At 42.7% G+C, this 23,367-nt stretch overlaps 1 protein-coding gene across 1 annotated transcript in view; it reads left to right on the top strand.

The window, feature by feature from the left end:
• The window catches only part of LOC134534403 (SH2 domain-containing protein 5-like), a 1,262,753-nt gene that overhangs the window by 964,353 nt on the left and 275,033 nt on the right, over positions 1-23,367 (top strand). The gene's annotated exons all lie outside the window — the stretch shown is intronic.

The raw sequence follows: 23,367 nt of genomic DNA, 5'->3' as shown, positions 1-23,367 counted from the left end.
CCTGACTGACTGGTACCTTTTGTAACTGCGATCTTAGGTGAATTATCGACATCGCATCGTATATTATGTAGTCTTCTCAGACTAAGGGATGAAGTCCCTAGATGAAAATTTAGATTAACCAGTCAGTAGATTAGTAAAGCAGTAGAGAAACTTAGTATTGTTTTATATATTTTTTAAATTATGAAGACTTCCGTGTCTACCGCGCATCGTGGTTCGGGTTTTCCGAGACGAGACGCCCTCTCCTGAGCGCCAGGACCAACACCCTGTTCTGGTAAGTCTTGACGTCATCCCCCCTTCAATTTCCCTCTATTGGCCTTTTGGGCTATTTAAGTATACTGTCTGGAAACAGGTCTGATTCTTTGGAATTTGGACTTCTGTTTCAGACAGGGTTCCAAGTTTGGGGCAACCAAAATCCTCTGCCAGAACCTCTGGAGTCGGTTCCTGAGCAGAATCCACCATCTTTAGGCCTACTACCTCGATCACCGTCTACCTACAGCCCCGGGTGATACCCGCATCAATATATCATTTTCTTACGAACTCAAAAATAGTGTACCCCAGTTAAGACAGTGGACAGTTAAAGCAGTTCGAGAAGAGGAAATTCATATGATGTTTTGCAAGGACTATATGTACAACCTGTAACGTTAGCGATGTTAATTTCATTCATTTTTTTAAATATGTTATTTTTGTTAAACATTTAGGTCCGGCCCTCTCGTAAATAAAGTTAAAAAATATAATATAATAAGTGTAATTGTGAGGAATTTATGTAAGATCACTTATCAATGAAAAACAAATGTTACAAAGGAAAATTTAATATATAATAAAAAGAAAGAACAATGATTAATAAAATAAGTAAGTCTATAGACGTAACTGTTGTTTTTATTAAATTAATCTATAATAACGATCCTTTTTCTCCCAAGTGTTCGTAGGGAGTCACTAAATTTTCTTTGTTTACTCCTAGTGTCGCCTCTGTTGTTGACTTTTGATAGATATTAAATGAGGGCCCCAGTATTAAGAGTTTCCAAATATTTTTACCTACTTATTTAATAATTCTTTAAGACACTTGGGGTATTACAACTATTCTTAATTCAATTTTATTCAAACTTATTTTCAATTTTTTATTTGGATTTTCTATAAAAGCGTGTTTTTTTAAACTATTATTTATTTTTAGATTTATAGTTAGATTTCTCCTTATAAGCGTGTTTTTTAATTTTTTAAAGTATTACTTATTCATCATTTTTAGTCGTATATTCTATAAAAGCGTGTTTTTTTTAGTTTTTGTAAACTATAGTTTATTTTCCATTTTTAGTTGGGTTTTCTTTATTACATCAATTTACTATTAAAGTGAGTTTGAGTAGATATTGGCTGCTTTTAACATATATATTCGATATAGCGTGTTGAAGAACTATAGTGCACAATAATTTCAATTAATACTATGAAAATAAATGATTTTCAATAAAATTGGGAAGTCATTGATGTTTATTCTAAGTCACTAACTTATCCCAGAAATGAGCAATTTGGGCGCCTGCTGCCTCCCTTGGATGAGATAGCTGGTTCTCAGGTTCCCTCTCCGAAAATTTCATCTTATTCAAAGTCGGTAACTTATCTGAGAAATAGGTGATCGGCGCGCCTGGTAGTTTCCCTTGTTGGTCATGGCGCAAAGACACTACCAGTTTAGGAAAACAAAAAATCGCTAATCCTGATTATCCTAGTAAGGATAACGGGTCTAACTGTTTAAACTATTGAATTGTCATCGGTCCTTGATAAGTATGCCAAATTTCGACGTTTTGAAGAGGGTCAAAATCATGTTCCAAGTTTACGTTACATACTAACATACATGCGTATAAAGCTAATAAAAGCGTGTTAAAAAGTTAAAATTTCTAACAAAGATTTTGTTCTGCATTTGCTTGAACTGACTAATTCTCAGCTCCAATCGCTTAACAGAGACAGAGACCAGCCAGATACTTTACTGACATAGTCTCCCTATTCCAGTCAGAGTATCTCGATTCTGTGTTTAACAGATTCTTTAACGTCGTGTGATAAGTAAAGAGCAGTATTCATAGTCTTGAAAGCGCAACTCTTATCTTGGTTCTCGAATGTATATGGTTTACCACATACGCAGTCCAGCAATAAGTTATTTTGCATAGGTCCTTACGTAACTTCTTCATCAGTATCTAAGCTTTTTAAATTTTCTGCTTGATATCGTCAAAAATAAAGTAACAATATCTTTTGACTCAATAAATGTATTTGAACATATAAGTCTTTCTTAATTCCACAAAACGTTAATTTTTCCAAGTGGAATCCATTATCATTTACCTGTAATGCACCAAGCACGTTCTTAGGCTTGGATTCATGTCCAGAAGTAATCGCAATCGGTTGCTGATCATCTGTTTGTGTGCTTGTACACATACGAGCCACCAGCCGAAACAGAGGAGTTGAAATGTATACAGGTAGTTCATCAGTAGGCAAATGGACTTCATATTTGCAGTTTATAGCATGTCGTCTCCAAATGTCAGTACGTGTGAACTAAAAATGACACTTATAGCAGCAAAACTTCATACGAGAGGGATTATTCGTACATTTACTCCTCTCATGTATTTGTGCATCATGGGAAAAGACATCGCAGTAGCCGCAATCCTTCGAAGATGAACCTTTCAGACACGAAACAGATGTTAATGTTACTGCAGTCGTAGCAAGTCTCGGTGTACTCTTATGGACATCGATGCATTGTTGTTGTAACGAAACCTTTACTTTTTGCCGTGCAGCACGACTTCTACATGTCTTTAAGTGCGTTTTCATATTATCTTTCCTGACAAACTTCAACCAAAAATTGTGCGAGGAGGATTCTTAGCACATTCTCGCTTCTCGTGTCCACGAGCATTACTGTTAGTCCAGAATATCTTGTAACAGTAACGGCATCGATGCTCATTAGTTGTTGACGAATCACCAACCATTTAAGTCTCCTTCGTTGGCGAAACATCTCTCATCGAGGTTTCCTCTGCAGCTAGCACTGCAGCTATTTAATTCTCGTATAATGGTGGAACCACACCTGTTTAAGTCTCCTATAATGATGTCGGTGGCGCCATCTGCCTCGCCATCTGCTTCGCTGCCATATAGGTCTCCGTTGCCATCGGGGTCTTCACTGATATCGGTGTCGCGGCCCCCAGGGTCCCCGATGACGATGGTACACAACACGTCAAGGTCTGCGTGTTTGTCATCGACAATGCCAACTGAAATGCGTTGCCCTGTTGTTGCTGCCATCAGGTTATGCTCCGTCGATGCAACAACTTCCATCGAGATAGACTTTAAAGATGTCATCAAGTCTTAAGAACGATCCCTGTGGCGAGAACATATCCCTGTGGCGAGACTGTTTCCCCGCTGATTAGAATGTTCGTGCGCATGTAAATTATTTACGTCCAATGTGCGTCCTTTTGTTTAAATCAGATGTGATCGACGGTATCTCGGGTGCTGCAAATGAGTGCCTAACCCCTGTGCATTGGGCTCAGGTCTTCCCGGGGCAGAAGCAATCCGGGAGGTGGACCCTGGGGGATCGTGGCGAGTATTCCACAGCAAGTTGCTCGGGGCGCGGCCAGGATGCGAGCTCGTGTGTCGCATGGGGCAGGGCCGTCTCCTCGGCCGTATCGATTCCCGCACAGCCTCTGGACCTCCGGAGCTGCGGGGTTAAGTGGCCGGCAGGGATCTCGCGCAGTTTGTGACGTGGCGTGCGCGCCCGACCTTACATCACGTGACTTCCTGCCCGGACCTCTGTGGTACCTCCCCTCCCTCCTCCTGCGCGGCGACACATCAGAAATGCATATTAGGTTTTAGAGCCCTCTGCCCTCTGCCCTCTGTATTATTCACGACTCATCCCGCGGGGGCTCGGCCGACCGCGAGGGACAACCTTCCAGGGCGAGTTGACCCACATTCTCTCCCTCCCTCGCGCGTCTCCCAACTACTCTGAACCAGGGTTGCAACTCAGTTCTTCCTTCAGTGGCATCTCACCTCAACCAATTTACTACATTTAAGGTATACAATAAATCCTTCCTTTCTATTACGATCCTTTTTTTGTTTATATTTATATCTTTCGAAAACGCTGTAGAAATATCTATGCAGTTAAAGGCAAAACATTTTTTTCTCTATTTTTTTTCCAAACAAGAATCTCTTAACGGTAAAGAAATGTCATCCCGTGAAGCTCAAAAATCATATTTTTTTTCAATATAAAGTGTTTTAATATTTCTCTGTCGTTTATAAAAATATTCGCATGAATGTTTAAATAATTTATTGAAATGAAACAAAAAGTTTTAAAAATAATATAATGTTTCTATAAATGACGTATATATTATATTATATATAATGTGCAATCCAATAATTGTATTCCACATTTTATGTTGAAGAAAACTTAAACATTTTGATAAAAAATGTTTTCAACATTAAAAATAAAATAAATTTCTGTATAGTTTTTGTGCAGAAACAACCAGTAAAAGTATCATACGAAAATTCAAAATTTCCAGTAAATATCAACATTACAACATTATAATATGTTCATGTATGATTTATCGACATGACTGTTTTTTGGTCAAAAATGAAAAATAACCTTTTCACAGTAAAAAGAACGTAATTAACAATGTCACAAAAATAAAGCTATAGATTTATCATACTTCACGTGGCTTATAACCGCTAGTGAAGTTTTAACGTGGGCATCACGCAATATTTTCAATAAAATCATAAATAAGTTTGTTGTGTTATCTTTGCTGTACGATGCTAACAATAATTTGTGTAAGTGATATTTACTCAATATGGTAAAAATAATATAAAAAAATTGTCTGATTTAAAATGGGGGATTCGTAATATTTAACGCTTGGTTGCCTTATAGAAACTAATGAACATGTATTATTTATTTTAATTAAGGTTGCGTTCTTTAAACCAGAATTTATTTGTTATTACGAATTAATTTTATCTTTTTACTCGGAAATAGAATTAATTTTATACCAGATTTTATTATTCATTTTAAAAAAGGAGCTATGTTATATTAATACTCTACGACCTAAGTCACCAGCGTGTTAGTATGATGGCTAATATTGATGTCTTAATTTTGTTGTAGAAAAGTCATGTCATATGTGCAGTGGTGTATGTAAATTTGGTATTTGACCGTTATTTTTCCGCTTGCCGATATAGCTAACATAATGGTTGTTTTTTTTTAAGGTTTTTTGTACGAACATATTTTTTTCGTTAAAAATTTTAAAAACATTATTTTCACTTATAGAAAAAAAGTTTTATTTATTAAAACGCTTTAGTGGAAATCAAAATCTAACCAGTCTATAACTTGGCCATAGTATTTTTGTTGTAGCGTTATTAAAAAAAATTGATTATTTTATCTACAATATTTAAACTACCTACATAGTCAATTGTAATAATGGTGTATTAAAAATAATAATTTAAAATAAGAGAATTAAATCTAGCAATTTTTAATTGTTTTGCAACTTCTTGCTGTAAACTTCAAGAAAATATATAATTTAAAATAATATTTTTACATTGTTAATATATTTTATACACATTTAAATGATGTTATGTTATAATCTTTTTTAGGTACAGTGGCCATTTGAATAAAGAAATTTTATTTTCAATGCCTCATTTATATCATTAAAAATCTTTTTTCTGTCACTGAAGAATTCTTGTTGAAGAGGTTCCACTCGCTCCGGTGACTGCTGTCGCCCGAAGCGAGGCGGCAAACACGCGTGTCGCATCGCCGGCGACGGTGAAGCAGCAATAATAATCCCCTGCGCGGATCGGAACACCCAATATCCCAACCCGCGTGAAATACCGCCTGCGCCGCGGCGCCGGGCAAGGCCCAATTATTCCGGGAATGCGCCCGATAATTCAGGCATTTATTGCGCTCCGCGTCCGTGCGAGCGCACTGCGCCAGCCATCCACCAACCCCCACCCCTCTCTTCGCTTCTACCCCTCCCCCCACAGGCGACCCAGGGGCCGAGCCATCTCAATCACAGCGGGGCCGGCGGCTCTGATTGGGCAGGGTCGGGAGTACCGCCAGCCCGGGAGAGCACACCAGGTGTTCCTGCCCTCCTGAGTGTAGGTCTCTTGGTTGTGTGGTCGTGCCTGCACTCATGCCTCGTGCGGGTGTTGCAACTGAAGTGTCTGGATGAGTCGGGGATATCTGAGAGTTCAGCAGATGTGATCTGCTGTATCTCGGCTGTCACCTGATCCCTGTGCATTGGGCCCAGGCCTTGTTCGGCTGTAGACTTCCTTGGCCCCGGTGGGCCCTAAGGGCAACATGTGAGAGGACAATGGTGTGATCCCACGAGGAGATTGGAGTTAGTCTCGTGGTGGTAGTGTCGGGGTAGACTCTGAGTGTTGCTCTACTCCCTGCAAGTGAGCATGCGGTCTGATTGCTGAGCACTTGGCACACTAAATTACCATTTGCAAATTCAGGTATAAAATAACTGGCTATCTATAAATCCAAATTTCATTAATGTATTTTTTAATAATAAAGACGTGACTGAGAAAAGCAAATATATAGATCCAAACAGACGTATTTGCTAATTATTAATGTAAGAAGAATAAAAAAGTACATGAAAAGGTTTCCTACATTAAACCCGTATTTAAAACATTGCATGGAGACAATATTGGAGGTGTTATTAAAATTGTATTTGCAATGGGGACATAAGATGTTTTAGACTTATATTTTGCTGATAGCACTGTTTCATAAAAACATCAAAAAAAGAGATAAATATGCAAACACACTGAAAAAATAATTAAAATCTTATACAGCACAGAAAATACCGTGTAAGGAATTAGTCAAAATATTTTTACAGGACTGATGCGTACAGTGAGCTAACAACGTCAGTAAATAAAGCAAACTTACCTGGGAGATCACATTGACCAACAGAGGAACCCGACCATGATACTAAACGATAAAATTGACAACACAACGACAACACAAAGACGCACATGAGAACCCAGCGATGTGACATAACAGATACTACGGCCATCACAACGGCGGCATAACTGACGTGCACTGCAGACTTCCTAAGATAACAGTTGCGACGGTTTGGGAACTGATATCTGTTCCTGTCCGCAGGGACAAACAGACTGATAGAGGATTAAAAAAAAAACCACAGCCCCTCCACAATGAAGCCAGTCCTAAACAGCCGAAGTGTTTGTGGGCCCTAGTAAAAAGAATGGTAATGATTTTAAGTAGCTTGGCTTCTGGATTGTAGCCGTGTCCTTGGCAAATAATTCACCAACGTTTCGGTCGACATTGCAATCGCCATCATCAGGGAGCAGTTACCTACTGTAGTAATTTGTGAATTATTTGCCAAGGATGCGGCTACAACCCAGAAGCCAAGCTACTTCAGACAATGGCCGTGAAAGCCGGCGAACATTATTATGGTAATGATTTGACTGGAGGAAATGATGCGTGTCGGTTTTCCAGTGTCCTTTATTATTAAAAAAATAATAGAGGACACTGGAAAACAGGCAGTATATATACGCTCGGCCTCCTCACAAAGCGTAGCCAATAACAGGCGAGCCTTCCTTTGATTGGCCGTGCACCTGAGCTAGTGTCAGTCGAGCCCTAACTGCGAGCACGGGCAGTCATGTTGTCACTTCGCTCCTGCACAGTGCCGACCAACAAGCAAGACTCCTGCAGCGCTGGCTCCAGTCGCCCACAAATACCAATTCGGACCGTAAGGTTCAACCTCCCATCACCAGCATGGTTAAAACTTTCTGGCCCTGGACAACTCTTCTTCCAGACTATCCTTCTTGTCCTGTATTGAAACTGCCTGCTAAATATTAGCACTATTTAATGCCGCATGTATGAGACCATGGAATTCCCTTGGTATCTGCAGGTTTTACATTGCATAAAGAAAAAGATTTGTTTGAATCTAACAAATATTCGTTTATGTATGGCGAAACAAATATTTACTTGTTGGAACAAAATATTTTGTTAGCTTAACCAAACTCGGTAAGTAACAAAAATGATTTGTTACACCTAACGAAATATATATTTGAGTTGACAAAATCATTTTGTTGGGTCAACAGAATCTTTCCTACCACAAAATATTTGTTTGAATTAACAAAATATATTTAGTTCGCCATATACTAACAAATATTTTGTTTAGGCAAACAAACCTTTCTCTCAGTGTGGGAAAACTTAACTAGTAATTGTCTATATCTGAGATAAGAGAGTAAGTGAAAGCCTGCCAATCCATGAACAAAACACAGGATGCATGCTACCCTTTCTGCATGGCTGACCCAGCATGATAAGGTGTGTAAGCTTCGACCTGGGATGCACCCAGATTATTCCCTAACCCAGACATCTCGCAAACAAATACACATAGTTTTAGAAAGGTTAACAAAATTAATTTGCCGCAGACGAAGAGTTATCGTGAATCGGAACGGCAGAAGGGTTGGGCCTCCGACTGAACATGTGGCGACACACTGCGGTGTGCTGGCGAACCACTGCCCGGGCCACAGTGCGCGCTGCCAGCCTCTGGACTGGGGCCTACACCTCCGTACAACTCCTTGCCCGGACACACATTGTGACGGGCTTGAGGACAACCGATTAGGCCACAGAGCACCCTGTTAGCCTCTGGAATAGAGGCTGGCATCTCAGTGCCTGGGACTCTCCACTGCACAGTTGTTCTGAGCTGTTGGCTGGTGCCTACCTTGGTGGTAGTGGTTTTTATTGTTTTTCTGATAGCTTAGTTTCAGTTTTAATTAACGGAATTTTTTTATTCAATACATTGTTGACTGAGTAAATGTTTTATTGCTTTCATAATGCAGATTCATTTATTTTGTGTTCTACCTCTTTGAGTGGAAAAGCATTGTTCTCCAGAGTATTTATGATTCTGTTCCCAGGAATGTTTGGAAAGTCTAGATTATTTTATTTTCACCTATATGTGTAATTTTTTTTGTGTTCTTTAATTGGTGTTAAAAGAGCTCTGTCATTTTGTCCAATGTATTTGTATCCACATTCACAAGGATATGATAAAGACAGTTTTGAACTAAAACTATTCTGTGGTTATTTTTATTTTGCAGATCATTCTATTAATTGTGGAAGTTGACATAAAAACTGCTCTTGGTACATGTTTGTTTCCAATCGTCTTACTTCTTAGGAAAGGCCACGGACATACATGTAACAACCAATGTTCCACTTGGTTTTTCTGCAGATTTTTTTATTAATGATGGGGGACTTGTGGATTGTAATGTGTTTTAATTATTCACCTGTCTTGTTGTTCTTGGCTCATTGTGTCCGTGTGGGATGTAATAATATTTTTAATAATTCATTCCACGAAATTTTCTCTGTGATCTGAGTTTTTAATTTTTGGACATCGCCTGATTTGGGCTGATTTACTGCGTGTTTACATATTTATTTTCTGTTATTGAGTTTTCTTAGCCCACGTCACTATAATCAGCAATGACGTATTTCCAAAACAACATCGTAATGCAACATTGGAGATGTTATATTGTTCATTTGCAAGAGGACTTTATGTGAGTCAACTACAGTTTTGAAGTAGAGATATTGTTTGTGAAAACCAACTGACTATATAAATTATGTAAAAACCATACAGTTTAAGCTTGAAGTTATATTACTATCCAGATGGTTTGTGTTTACAGCAACTCATCGTGCTCTTTGAACAAAAGTATAACTCCAAGATTTTGCATCCTTTCTTGTCGGTCATAGAGAAAGGCGCTCCATGGATGTATGTTTATAATATATATCCAATATATCTTACCTCCTATAACTTTTTATAATATAACTTAATTCAAACCACTTCAACTATGAGGGTGGAAATTGGTAACAACATATTGCAATGTGTCGGTACATCAGAAGGGCTTCCTCTGTTTAAATTTGTATCGATATTTTTAGTAGTAATGATGTGATTGAGTAATGAACACAACAACATTCAAGTTTTGAAACTTATATATTATAAAGATATTGGTGGATTCTTGGTAAAAACCTCAGTGAACTAACGAATTTTTAAAAGTCTTTTTGTTAATTGCAGAAAATATTAAACTCAATGCGTTTTAAAACTTGCTTGAGGTTTCACGCCTGAATATGTGTGAATATGCAACCCGGTATGCAGGCACGCGCGGCTGGTTGCAGGCTGACAATACTGGTGCCGTTAAGAGCACAACAAAGCTGTATCCAGTCCTGGGATAGTGTCCGTCGTGCAGTCCGCTGGCGAGGGCAGCTCGTGCGAAATGTGGCGGCGTGTGAGGAAAAGGAGGCACGAGAGTAATTCTACCGAGTCAAACATCTGTCACGTGGCTTCAGACACTTGCCTGCTACTCTCTAGAGAGCAGAAGCTTTCAACTTTAATGATTTTAACAGTTGCGATTTAAATAATAAATTAGCTAATGTAAATTTTATAAAAAGAGGGGGTTGTCTGTAAAGTCGGTTTACTGACGATAATTTTACGTGATAATGTCATAAGAAAACATTGATGAAAAGTTTCGTACCTTTTAATTTTCAAATATTATTTACAGTTTATGCAAATTTAAATTAAATATAATCACGAACAATTAGTTTAAAAGCCCGCCTTAACCTGTTTGATATTATAGAAGATTTTCTCGCACGGTGGTTGGCCGGTTCTTGCACACTCGGCTGAGGCGGAACGTGACAATTTTTCGTTGCGTGCAGCCGGCGTTCATAGATTTATAAGACGTTATCACGTCAAAAATCTCTTAACGACCGTTGTCCGTTATCTGGGAATGTGTCCTAGATAACCAAAAGTTTTTATACCGGTGTTATACTGAATGGACATTACAGGTACTCTCAAAGGCGATAAATATTGAAGCAGTGGGGTGCGCTGCTGTGTTCGGGAGTGCCCGAAGTGGCAGGAACGCCTAGTGTAAGTCGTCCTGCAGCTGACCCCGGGCTGGGTTGACGGCAGCCTCACGTCGTGTCGGCGAGGCGATCACGCAGTCCACTGCTCCGTGACGGGGGGCGCTGGTTGGCCGGCCCGCGCACCAATCACATGCCTCGCTGCCCTCCCCCTCCTGGCTGCCTGCTCTGGCGACGTGACACGGGCCTCACCGCGCTCACAAGAGGCGACGACTGCCCTGGACGTGTCTATGTCCTTCAGAACCTACCACTACATACGTAATTATGGATGGCTGACGCCTTGAGTTGTTGCTTATACCTGTAGACGATTCTGAAACTCCTTGCAGTGTGTATTTTGTCACGAAGGAAAAATAGAACACCGCTTGGTAAATTTACTATCTAAAGAAAGTCCTTTAATAATGTTCGCAGGCTTTCGCGGCCATTGTCTGAAGTAGCTTGGCTTCTGTGTTGTAGCCGTGTCCTTGGCGAATAATTCACCGACGTTTCGGTCGACATTGCAGATGATTGGCGACTGCAATGTCGACCGAAACTTTTGTGAATTATTCGCCAAGGACACGGCTACAACCCAGAAGCCAAGCTACTTCAAAGAAGGTCCTTTCTTCACCAGAGCCATGTTCCCACGGCGCTCGGCTGCGCGACACTAGTCAGGAGTCTTATCACACCTCGCACTACGAGTGCGCTACGACTAGAGTTACTTTCCGTTCCAACGGATCACGGCTACGCAAATCTGGTCTGCAATTCTTCACATCTCGCGCTGTGGGAACGTTAGGACTTTTATTCTTCCTTGTTCCCACGGTACACGGTCTAATAGACAAATCCATTTTTAAAGGTGGGAGGGTGAGACTGCTGCGATTAGTTTACCGCCAGCACTCCTCGTGAAGGTGTTCCCCTTACTACGGCACTGTCAGCCTCCCTCTCCCCCCCCCCTGTACCACACTCCTCAGGCTGGTGAAGAGCTCAGTTGTTAGTACACTCCCGTCCTCTACATGTTGTCTCCATGTACACTGCATTGCTTTCAAGTTCCTCTGTCAACGGTGCTTCACTTCGGTCTTTTTTCATTGAGTTAAACAATTTAACACTTTATAATTTTAAAAAGTTCAGTCTCTTCGTGTTTAAACATTTACCAAGAAAATCTTTAGCGGATGATTCCATAATTTTGCGTAAATCAGTTTTATATATATTAAACTAATGTTATAAATCTTTATAAATATTGAATTCGTTATTGTTGTATAGGAATTGATAAAATGTAGTTTTTTTTTTCTTTTATCAAATAAATGGTAATGGGTTTAAAAATATCATTAATGTTCCTCCAATGTCTATAAAATGTAAAAAAAAAAAATTAAAACATGAAATGAAAGCCCTTTTTAAATACTTTTATACATAATTACATTAAAAAATTGACGAAAAGGAAATGCGTGAGGTTAGTTTAATATGTTGATAAACGACTTAAATCTTAATAGATGAAACTGGTTATTTACAGATAAAAATAACTTTTGTACGATTGGTCAAACATATTCTGAAATCGTTTTTCGTGATTTGGTACGGATGATTTATTTGAAGGGGGAAGCAAATATATATATATATATATATATATATATATATATATATATATATATATAAACTACAAGTACTGTCGCAAATCTCTAATATTATTTCCTAGTTGTTAAGTAAAACATTTGTGTGAACACACATGTTTCAGGGGGAAGAAAAAAATTTTGAGAATTTTTTTCTCGCATAAATTAAGCTGGTTGTTTGGAGTTTAGATATATTATCAGTTCAACATTTTTACTCTATGTGAAACTGTCAAATGGGCAAGAATTAATTTATATCAACAAGCAGACCATACGTCTCAAAGTTCAGGAAGTTTAGGCTATTATGTCCATGTAAGTTAGACCTATCCAAAAAAAAATAAAAACTTTAAAACTTGCTTAGAAAATTCAGAGAAATTTTTCGATGAGTGTTTGTAAATTGATTTTATTATTATTTTTAATACTAAGCTGTTTTTAAATACAAATGTTTCTAATAAAATACTCTATGCTGAGTGCGCTAATAGATCTTGATTACTTATGCTTCAAAAACAGGCATATACTTGCACAACCCTAGCGTGGCGAGGCTTCGATGGAGCGCTCTTGCTGATTGGGAGCCGAGACTCTTTCCGAGTAAAAAAAAAAAACATATTGATACGAGGAAAGTAGCGAGAAGTTGTGAGGGAGCTGGAAGTACGAAACAAATTTCATCTGCCTTTCATCGCGAGGAAAGATATTTCCCAGACTGCCGGATGTAGCGGGGTGGAGGGAGTTGGCGGACTTTTCTTCCTGCTCGGCGTGTATCCGGGAAGAGGGCCTGGGACGGGAGTGTGTGCGGCAAGTTGTGGAGGCCCTGGAGGGACTGGAGGCCCTGGAGGGACTGCAGGGACTGCAGGGTTGGCAGGCCTGCCGTCTCGCAAGGCAGGTGACCCGGAACAGAACTGGGGGCTGCCACGCCACGCCGAGCTGCAGTACCGGAGATGGCCGCACGCAGGCCCTAGCGCTGGTGTCCCCTGCCTCCAGCCCCGCTCTCTTTCTGTTCGTCCGCGAGCCCGACCCTTCACACTACTTCTTTTACGATTGTTTGTTTAGTTCTGTACAGCGACCAATTAAAATATTAAATAATTTAATTAAATAAAAGTAAACAAAAAATAGCCAATCATGGGGACTGTCAACAGAAGTGAAAACTTAAAACTCTGTTTTTAAATGTGTAATATAGCATCATTTCTACGTCAAATGTACGTAAGAAAATGATTTCGGTATTATACCAAATCGATGTCAGCATGATATCATTTATCCTTACATCATTTTTTTTAGTCACAACAGATGTCAGTGGTATGTAGAAATTACGTAAAAATTCTTTACCTAGCTATGACTTACCAGTGATGTCAGACCTAGGTCATGTATTCACGTGGTCAAACTAACATCACTTACTGCTACTACAGCATGTCGGTGATGCGAACTCACAAGATTTTACCCATCCAAAAAAGAGTCCAACACGCACATGATACAGTCGAGTATATACAATGTATTAGTGTATATATGCGTATACATGTACACAGGCCACTGCGATTCGCCAGTCTGGCGCAACACGTCACTAGCATTTTGGGAGACGTGAACCCATAGGTTTTGCCCCTACCAAAAATCGCTCAACGCGGCTAAAGAAGTTTTGAATTCAAAAAGCTTTTAAAAAAATATTTAATAGATTTAAAAAAATGATTATAAATGGGTACATTATTTTGAGTACTGTTGTGATGAGTCTGTGGTTTCTGGCCACTTTATAGTGACAGCTTATTCCACATGCATGCGAACAATGACGGCAACTCATAGCGGTGTTCAGTGATGCTTCTAACTAGCCCCTTGCCCCACTGGCATGTCCTGGCACTAGACCCCAATACAAGCTATCGTGTTGTAGCTTGTGCTTGTAATACGGCACATTCCTGACCTTGAACTTGCCGGACGAAAAACGTATCTGGACTTTATAACTTCAATATAGTTCAAACGGTAGTTTCAAAGAAAAAATGTATACAATTCAATGATATTTAAATCATGTAGTAATAAGCTACTATATAGAAATAAAATACGTTCTTTACGAAATAATTACGAAAATATAAACAGGAAACACTGACTGAATTGAAAACCGACAGTTACGATAAACTCTTGGCGAAATAAAAATTCTTGCAGTGAAGTAATGCAAATCATTTCTCAAAAACAATTTTTTTTTCATGAAAAAGACTAAAGTAATATATTTTTTTACAGTTTCGTAGTTTCACAGGGCAGAAAAATTATTTTGTTGTATGCTATAACAGGCTGTATTATTTTTGTCTGCTATGCACGATTTGGGAAAGGTTCACATATTTCTTCAACTACATCAGTGAAAGGGAATATTTTTCCGTGCGCGCTCACTTCTTGTGAGTGTATATTGTAAAGAATACGGAATGTTTAATCGCCTATTAGAGGTCGCTGTTCTGCGCCGGGTGTTCCTACTCGAGGGGAAGGGGGGATGGAGTGGGAGCAGATGTCCGGAGTTGCGTGCGGACCAGATACTTCTCTCGCCCGTCGCAACATCCAATTATTCCGCTCGCACGGCCATTTCTCGCCTGCTTGCGCCGAGCGTTGCTGTCGAACCAGACATTAATGACCCTCACGTTCTTCTCAAAACATCGCTGAATGCTAATTCCCAGGAGCAGAGACTTGGTCCCAGCAGACCATCCCCGTTTTTATTCTGTTTTATTTGTGGGAGGATTTCCACACGCGGTAGCTTGGCTCTGCTTGGACGAGGCATTAACCCTCCCACAAGCTGTCGTGTCCACGCCACTGTGCTAACGACACTTCCTGCACACTAACTTACTTGCGTGACACACACAGCCCGTGTTTTCCTGGTTGGTGTATCACTCTGCTTCCTTCTGAGAACCACATAGCTGTGCTCTCCAGTGACAGTAATGCAACATGTTTTACGAGAGAGTACTTGAGGAAATTAAATATTACTTTAAATGGACGGTGTTAGGTAGAAATAGTTCAACCCACAAACATTTTTAAATTAGTAAATTGAGCTCAATGTTGAACACACAATAACCGGTATTGTGGCAGTGCGTTGAATGTTTGGTCGCAAGATGGCATAGTAGCAAGGAATGTCAGTTAAAAAATGTTAGCTCAATTAAAAGTGTCATTTTACCTATACAATTATTTTAATAACTTTTTTTTCCCTTTTGTTGTTTAACTCATTTGTGCGTAACACCATCCAAATATAACATCTAATTATAAAATCGCAATGAAATGCGGTGTAAGTGAAACTTTTTAGACGCGGACAGCAGCGGCAGGCACGCCACGACCCGCTGTGGCCTGAAGAAGGTCTGAGAGCCGTGGTAACCATGGCGACCGCTGTCTGCAGAGCCCGCACTACCCAGCATGCTCTCTGTCTCCTGTGTCCCGTCTCTGCGGTCAGGCTGGCGGTCGGCGCTCGTGTTCACGTAACAATTATTATTGACGTGACAACGTCTAATAAATCGATGAACGTCGGCTGCACGCACGAAAAACTGTCCCGTAACGCACATTGTTCCGTTACGCTGTGTCCCGTTACGCTCATTGTACGCTTGCGCAGCATCTATCTCTCTTCCACTCGATTGGAACAACCATCGATTTGACTTTTTCGAGGCATATTAATCTTGAAAGACTCCCATTCGTTTCTTACTTTTCCTATCATCGTCCTATCCTTAACAGAATAACACAGACTGGAAGAATTTAAATAGCAAACATGTATAAAATTTATAGTTTAAATAATCTGCTTGTTAAAGTAATAAACATATTTGAATTAATGAGTGCAAATTAAAGTAAATTTATATATTAAATTATAGATTTAATTTTACAATTTCTTTGTATCCATACAAAATAGTGATAATTCAATAAAGATTATTCAATTTTATTCATAAAAGTATGCAATCATTTCATCAATGTTTTGTTATGACGTTTTCACGTTAAACTATCGTCCGTAAACCGACTTTACAGACAACCAATTTTTTGGAATATGCTCACAGTTTCGTAGATAATATACGTTTTTGTACACATACGCCTTGCCCGGTAAGGACTTGTTTTGCATCAGTTAGTTCGGAAACTGTAAAGTAAAATCATCCCTCTATCTCAATGTTTAAATAACCTTTTTTCCTCTTTAAATGTCTCAGGAATGGTTGTCATTCCTAACGTGCTCACTGCAAATTTATCCAGCTAACAGCAAACAAGCTCAAAAAATAACAGCAGAAGACGATTTGAACCTTTCAAAGAAAATTATAGCCTTCACCATTACTGAAAAACACAGCCTACTAATGACATTTCAGAAATTCAGTTGGTAATCAATTCAATCTTTCTTATTGCAAGTACAATTCAAAGAATGTTCCATATATGACATGCAGAAAGAACTGACCTGGAACATCATATGTAGCCCTTATGAAGAGTTAATTCAACTTTCTCTGCATTTATTTTCGAAAACAAATCCATTTCAACCTCCTAGAAGTACATTTTGAAAGAAATAGATTATACATTTTTTGAAAATGTTGTCTAAATGTAAACTTACATTTGACAAAATTATTTTTTTTTTTAATTTTATGTTTTGAGCCTGCTTTTTAATACATTCATACAAACATTTACCCCATTTCACACTTTTCTGTTTATGAATTTCGCAAAATTCATTCTGTGCGAGAACCTAGAAGTCATAGAAACATTGGTGCAAAACTTCAAGTTCATAGGCCTTTAGATTTGAAGATTTCATTACAATTAATTAATTTTAGATTTTATTTATACAAACTATATGTGGTATATGTCGTAGCTGGATAAGTAGGTATTTCTATAAAAATAACCAATTCCTGCATTATAATCATCATTCAGTGGTAAGCAGAAATGTATTATTTGAGATAACATTATTTTACTACAAAATTTTATCAAAACAAGATTGTAAACCAATTTTTAACGACATTTATTACAAATGCAAAAGGTAAAATTAAATATATCTTCGTTCTTCGCACGCTCTGTTTTAAGGTTCTTATCTCTTTCAGATATCTTTGTAAAACGATTTAAAAGCCTTTCGCCAAAAGAAATGGGTGTATTAAGGGGAAAAAAATAACCCCATGAACGAACTCATTTACATGTGCTTTATCTGATACATTAATTCATTAGATTCTGTTAAACAGTTAGGCTACAGACTAGAAACAAATATCCAACAGTCATATAAATTAGTATAGCTGAAGTGCGTGGCGTGCCCTATGTTTTACGCAGCGTGAAGGGGCTTCATTTAGGGCGAATGGAATTATTTATTTTTTCAAAATCACTTGTAGACAGTAATTTTACTCTTATTTTAAATTAAGGTTGTGCAAAGTCTTATCAAAAAGTAACAAATGTCTGGTTTAAAGGGTGGAAATAAGTTTTTTTTATAGAAATCAGTTATGGTCAGTAATATTCGTCTTTTAACATCAAGAGTGAAAAATTTCATCTAGTACTTCCAACAGTCTGCTTTAAGGTTTGGGAAAATATGGTGATTTATCGAAATCTCAAGTACACAATAACTTTCTATTTTATTGGATTTCTATATTTATGATAATTTTCTTCTTATTTTTAACACTCAGAGTACCAAATTTCATCAAGAAGTACCAAAATCGTGCTTTAGGAGTGGGAATTTTTTTACATCTCATTCAGACCTTCATCTAAATTATATGTAGATATTTATTTTTCTTTCATTTTATTCGTTCAGTTTGAGAAATTTCATAAATATGTATAAAATTGGGGTGTATTTTGATACGGCACATGTCAGTGGGTTTTGTTCTGAATAAGATGAAACAGTAATTTTACTATTTATTTTAATGTTAAATGTGCACAATTGGCCAAATTGTGCTTTAAGGTATAGGAAAATGGAATGGGGTGAATTTTTTTAATCCCCTGTAGGCAACCACATGGACATTTTTGACTTGATGTAAGTTTTTGGACATACGCCATCTTTTAAAGATAACATGGACATTTTTTTTAATAAATTGTAGATGGTAATTGTCCTGTTATTTAAAACACTAATTGTGCAAATTTCTTCAATTAGTAAAAAAATCCTAATTTATGTACTGGAAGGGTAAATTATGGTAGTTCTTTTTTTTTTTTATCAGAAGAAAACAGTAAATTTCCTGTTATTTTGGACGGTCAGTGTGCAAAATATTCAAGAAGATCCTGACTTATGCTTTAAAGGATGGGGACGAGGAATGCAGGTGTTATTTCGAAATCTCGTGCAGACAAGAGACATGGGGTTTATGTGTTTGATATTAATAAATTTCAATAGAAGTTATCCTTTAATTTTGTACGTTAGTTATTAAAAAGTCATTCAATAAGGTGTGGGAAAACGATTGCAGTTTGTATTTTTCGAAATCAGATTTAGACAGTAATTGAACAATTTTTTTACTTCAAGTGCGAAAACTTTTATGATTAAGTACCAACATTCTGCTTGAACTGCTTGGCAAAGAGGCATGGGAAAAATCTCATGTAGTTCTCATGTAGTTTCTGTGTATTTAAAATCAAGTGGTCACCTTAATTTTTCTCTAATTTTTAACGTCCTATGCGCAAAAGTTCATTAAGAAATACAAAATTAGGCTTTCAGTGGTGGGAAAAAAATAATGTATGCTGTTTTTTTTTTAATTCCCTAATATTTTGAGGAGCATGGTGCCAAGTTTCATTAAAATTTAAACTAAAATATGATATGTAAAACAATTTGTAAATCATGTCCCAAAAAGTTTATTGTATATTATTATTATTAGGGATTCACAGTGTTCTTAATTACAAGACAACATTTCCCCACGTCAAGTTTGTTTTCGGCAAAAAAAAATTGTTTCTAAATTTTCGTATAAAGGTTTTTAATATGTACTTTCATTTTAAAGTAAACATAACTTCTAAATTTAAAGTTTCTAAAGTTGCTGTTTATAAGTTAAATACAATGTTCACCCTCTACCCTCCTATTTCAACCCTTCAGGGTATGCTTTTTTTAAAAAAAAAAATATCCGTTCTTAGAGAGCACTAAGAGAAGGCATAGGATTCAAATCAAAAGTTCAAGTTCATAGGCCTTTTAGTTGTGTATATTTGGTATCGAGTGAGTGGTACTTGGAGTATTAAAGCAGCACAAGGCCACACCCGTGCACGCCTGCAGGCGGGGTATTCCCGGCAGGCGAGGCGCCCTGGCGCGCCCTGATAAGGGCGGCCTCCGCGGGCGCCCACCGGAAATTAATGCGCGCGAGGCGTCATTCCTCCTCAGCCCGACAGGCGCCGAGCCGAGGCCTTGTCTTGTTACAGCAGCGCTGTTTTCCCGAGCCATTGCGCGCCGGGCCTAATGTTCCGAGAGCCCGCCTGGGGGCGGCGATAGCTGCGGCGGCATGCAAACAAGGCTGCTACCCTCCTGGCTGCTACCCTCCTGGCTGCTACCCTCCTGGCTGCTACCCTCCTGGCTGCTACCCTCCTGGCTGCTACCTTCCTGGCTGCTACCCCTCCTGGCTGCTACCCTCCTGGCTGCTACCCTCCTGGCTGCTACCCCTCCTGGCTGCTACCCTCCTGGCTGCTACCCTCCTGGCTGCTACCCTCCTGGCTGCTACCCTTCCTGGCTGCTACCTTCCTGGCTGCTACCCTCCTGGCTGCTACCTCCTGGCTGCTACCCTCCTGGCTGCTACCCTCCTGGCTGCTACCTTCCTGGCTGCTACCCTCCTGGCTGCTACCCTCCTGGCTGCTACCCTCCTGGCTGCTACCCTCCTGGCTGCTACCCTCCTGGCTGCTACCCTCCTGGCTGCTACCTTCCTGGCTGCTACCCTCCTGGCTGCTACCCTCCTGGCTGCTACCCTCCTGGCTGCTACCCTCCTGGCTGCTACCCTCCTGGCTGCTACCCTCCTGGCTGCTACCTTCCTGGCTGCTACCCTCCTGGCTGCTACCCTCCTGGCTGCTACCCTCCTGGCTGCTACCCTCCTGGCTGCTACCCTCCTGGCTGCTACCCTCCTGGCTGCTACCCTCCTGGCTGCTACCCTCCTGGCCTGCTACCCTCCCTGGCTGCTACCCTCCTGGCTGCTACCCTCCTGGCTGCTACCCTCCCTGCTGCTACCCTCCTGGCTGCTACCCTCCTGGCTGCTACCCTCCTGGCTGCTACCCTCCTGGCTGCTACCCTCCTGGCTGCTACCCTCCTGGCTGCTACCCTCCTGGCTGCTACCCTCCTGGCTGCTACCCTCCTGGCTGCTACCCTCCTGGCTGCTACCCTCCTGGCTGCTACCCTCCTGGCTGCTACCCTCCCTGGCTGCTACCCTCCTGGCTGCTACCCTCCTGGCTGCTACCCTCCTGGCTGCTACCCCTCCTGGCTGCTACCCTCCTGGCTGCTACCCTCCTGGCTGCTACCCTCCTGGCTGCTACCCCTCCTGGCTGCTACCCTCCTGGCTGCTACCCTCCTGGCTGCTACCCTCCTGGCTGCTACCCTCCTGGCTGCTACCCTCCTGGCTGCTACCCTCCTGGCTGCTACCCTCCTGGCTGCTACCCTCCCTGCTGCTACCCTCCTGGCTGCTACCCTCCTGGCTTACCCTCCTGGCTGCTACCCTCCTGGCTGCTACCCTCCTGGCTGCTACCCTCCTGGCTGCTACCCTCCTGGCTGCTACCCTCCTGGCTGATACCCTCCTGGCTGCTACCCTCCTGGCTGCTACCCTCCTGGCTGCTACCCCTCCCTGCTGCTACCCTCCTGGCTGCTACCCTCCCTGCTGCTACCCTCCTGGCTGCTACCCTCCTGGCTGCTACCCTCCCTGCTGCTACCCTCCTGGGCTGCTACCCTCCTGGCTGCTACCCTCCTGGCTGCTACCCTCCCTGGCTGCTACCCTCCTGGCTGCTACCCTCCTGGCTGCTACCCTCCTGGCTGCTACCCTCCTGGCTGCTACCCTCCTGGCTGCTACCCTCCCTGCTGCTACCCTCCTGGCTGCTACCCTCCCTGCTGCTACCCTCCTGGCTGCTACCCTCCTGGCTGCTACCCCTCCCTGCTGCTACCCTCCTGGCTGCTACCCTCCTGGCTGCTACCCTCCTGGCTGCTACCCTCCTGGCTGCTACCCTCCTGGCTGCTACCCCTCCCTGGCTGCTACCCTCCTGGCTGCTACCCTCCTGGCTGCTACCCTCCTGGCTGCTACCCTCCTGGCTGATACCCTCCTGGCTGCTACCCTCCCTGCTGCTACCCTCCTGGCTGCTACCCTCCCTGGCTGCTACCCTCCTGGCTGCTACCCTCCTGGCTGCTACCCTCCTGGCTGCTACCCTCCTGGCTGCTACCCTCCTGGCTGCTACCCTCCCTGGCTGCTACCCTCCTGGCTGCTACCCTCCTGGCTGCTACCCTCCTGGCTGCTACCCCTCCTGGCTGCTACCCTCCTGGCTGCTACCCTCCTGCTGCTACCCTCCTGGCTGCTACCCTCCCTGCTGCTACCCTCCTGGCTGCTACCCTCCTGGCTGCTACCCTCCTGGCTGCTACCCTCCCTGGCTGCTACCCTCCTGGCTACCCTCCTGGCTGCTACCCTCCTGGCTGCTACCCTCCTGGCTGCTACCCTCCTGGCTGCTACCCTCCTGGCTGCTACCCTCCTGGCTGCTACCCTCCTGGCTGCTACCCTCCTGGCTGATACCCCTCCTGGCTGCTACCCTCCTGGCTGCTACCCTCCCTGGCTGCTACCCTCCTGGCTGCTACCCTCCTGGCTGCTACCCTCCTGGCTGCTACCCTCCTGGCTGCTACCCTCCTGGCTGCTACCCTCCCTGGCTGCTACCCTCCTGGCTGCTACCCCTCCTGGCTGCTACCCTCCTGGCTGCTACCCTCCTGGCTGCTACCCTCCTGGCTGCTACCCTCCTGCTGCTACCCTCCTGGCTGCTACCCTCCCTGCTGCTACCCTCCTGGCTGCTACCCTCCTGGCTGCTACCCCTCCTGGCTGCTACCCTCCTGGCTGCTACCCTCCTGGCTGCTACCCTCCTGGCTGCTACCCTCCTGGCTGCTACCCTCCTGGCTGCTACCCTCCTGGCTGCTACCCTCCTGGCTGCTACCCTCCTGGCTGCTACCCTCCTGGCTGCTACCCTCCTGGCTGATACCCTCCTGGCTGCTACCCTCCCTGCTGCTACCCTCCTGGCTGCTACCCTCCTGGCTGCTACCCCTCCTGGCTGCTACCCTCCTGGCTGCTACCCTCCTGGCTGCTACCCTCCTGGCTGCTACCCTCCTGGCTGCTACCCTCCTGGCTGCTACCCTCCTGGCTGCTACCCTCCTGGCTGCTACCCTCCTGGCTGATACCCTCCTGGCTGCTACCCTCCTGGCTGCTACCCTCCTGGCTGCTACCCTCCTGGCTGCTACCCTCCTGGCTGCTACCCTCCTGGCTGCTACCCTCCTGCTGCTACCCTCCTGGCTGCTACCCCTCCCTGGCTGCTACCCTCCTGGCTGCTACCCTCCCTGGCTGCTACCCTCCTGGCTGCTACCCTCCTGGCCCTGCTGCTACCCTCCTGGCTGCTACCCTCCCTGGCTGCTACCCTCCCTGGCTGCTACCCTCCTGCTGCTACCCTCCCTGGCTCGAGCTAACCCTCCTGCTGCTACCCTCCTGGCTGCTACCCTCCTGGCTGCTACCCTCTGGCTGCTACCCTCCTGGGGCTGCTACCCTCCTGGCTGCTACCCTCCTGGCTGATACCCTCCTGGCTGCTACCCTCCTGCTGCTACCCTCCTGGCTGCTACCCTCCCTGGCTGCTACCCTCCTGGCTGCTACCCTCCTGGGCTGCTACCCTCCTGGCTGCTACCCTCCCGCTGCTACCCTCCTGGCTGCTACCCTCCTGGCTGCTACCCCCTCCTGCTGCTACCCTCCTGCTGCTACCACTCCTGGCTGCTACCCTCCTGGCTGCTACCCTCCCTGGCTGCTACCCTCCCTGGCTGCTAACCCTCCTGGCTGCTACCCTCCTGGCTGCTACCTCCCTGGCTGCTACCCTCCCTGCTGC

This window comes from Bacillus rossius, chromosome 7 (assembly GCF_032445375.1).
Source record: "Bacillus rossius redtenbacheri isolate Brsri chromosome 7, Brsri_v3, whole genome shotgun sequence".
NCBI lineage: Eukaryota > Metazoa > Arthropoda > Insecta > Phasmatodea > Bacillidae > Bacillus > Bacillus rossius.
The sequence above is the reverse complement of the archived record's forward strand: the minus strand, read 5'-3'. Positions and strand labels throughout refer to the sequence as shown.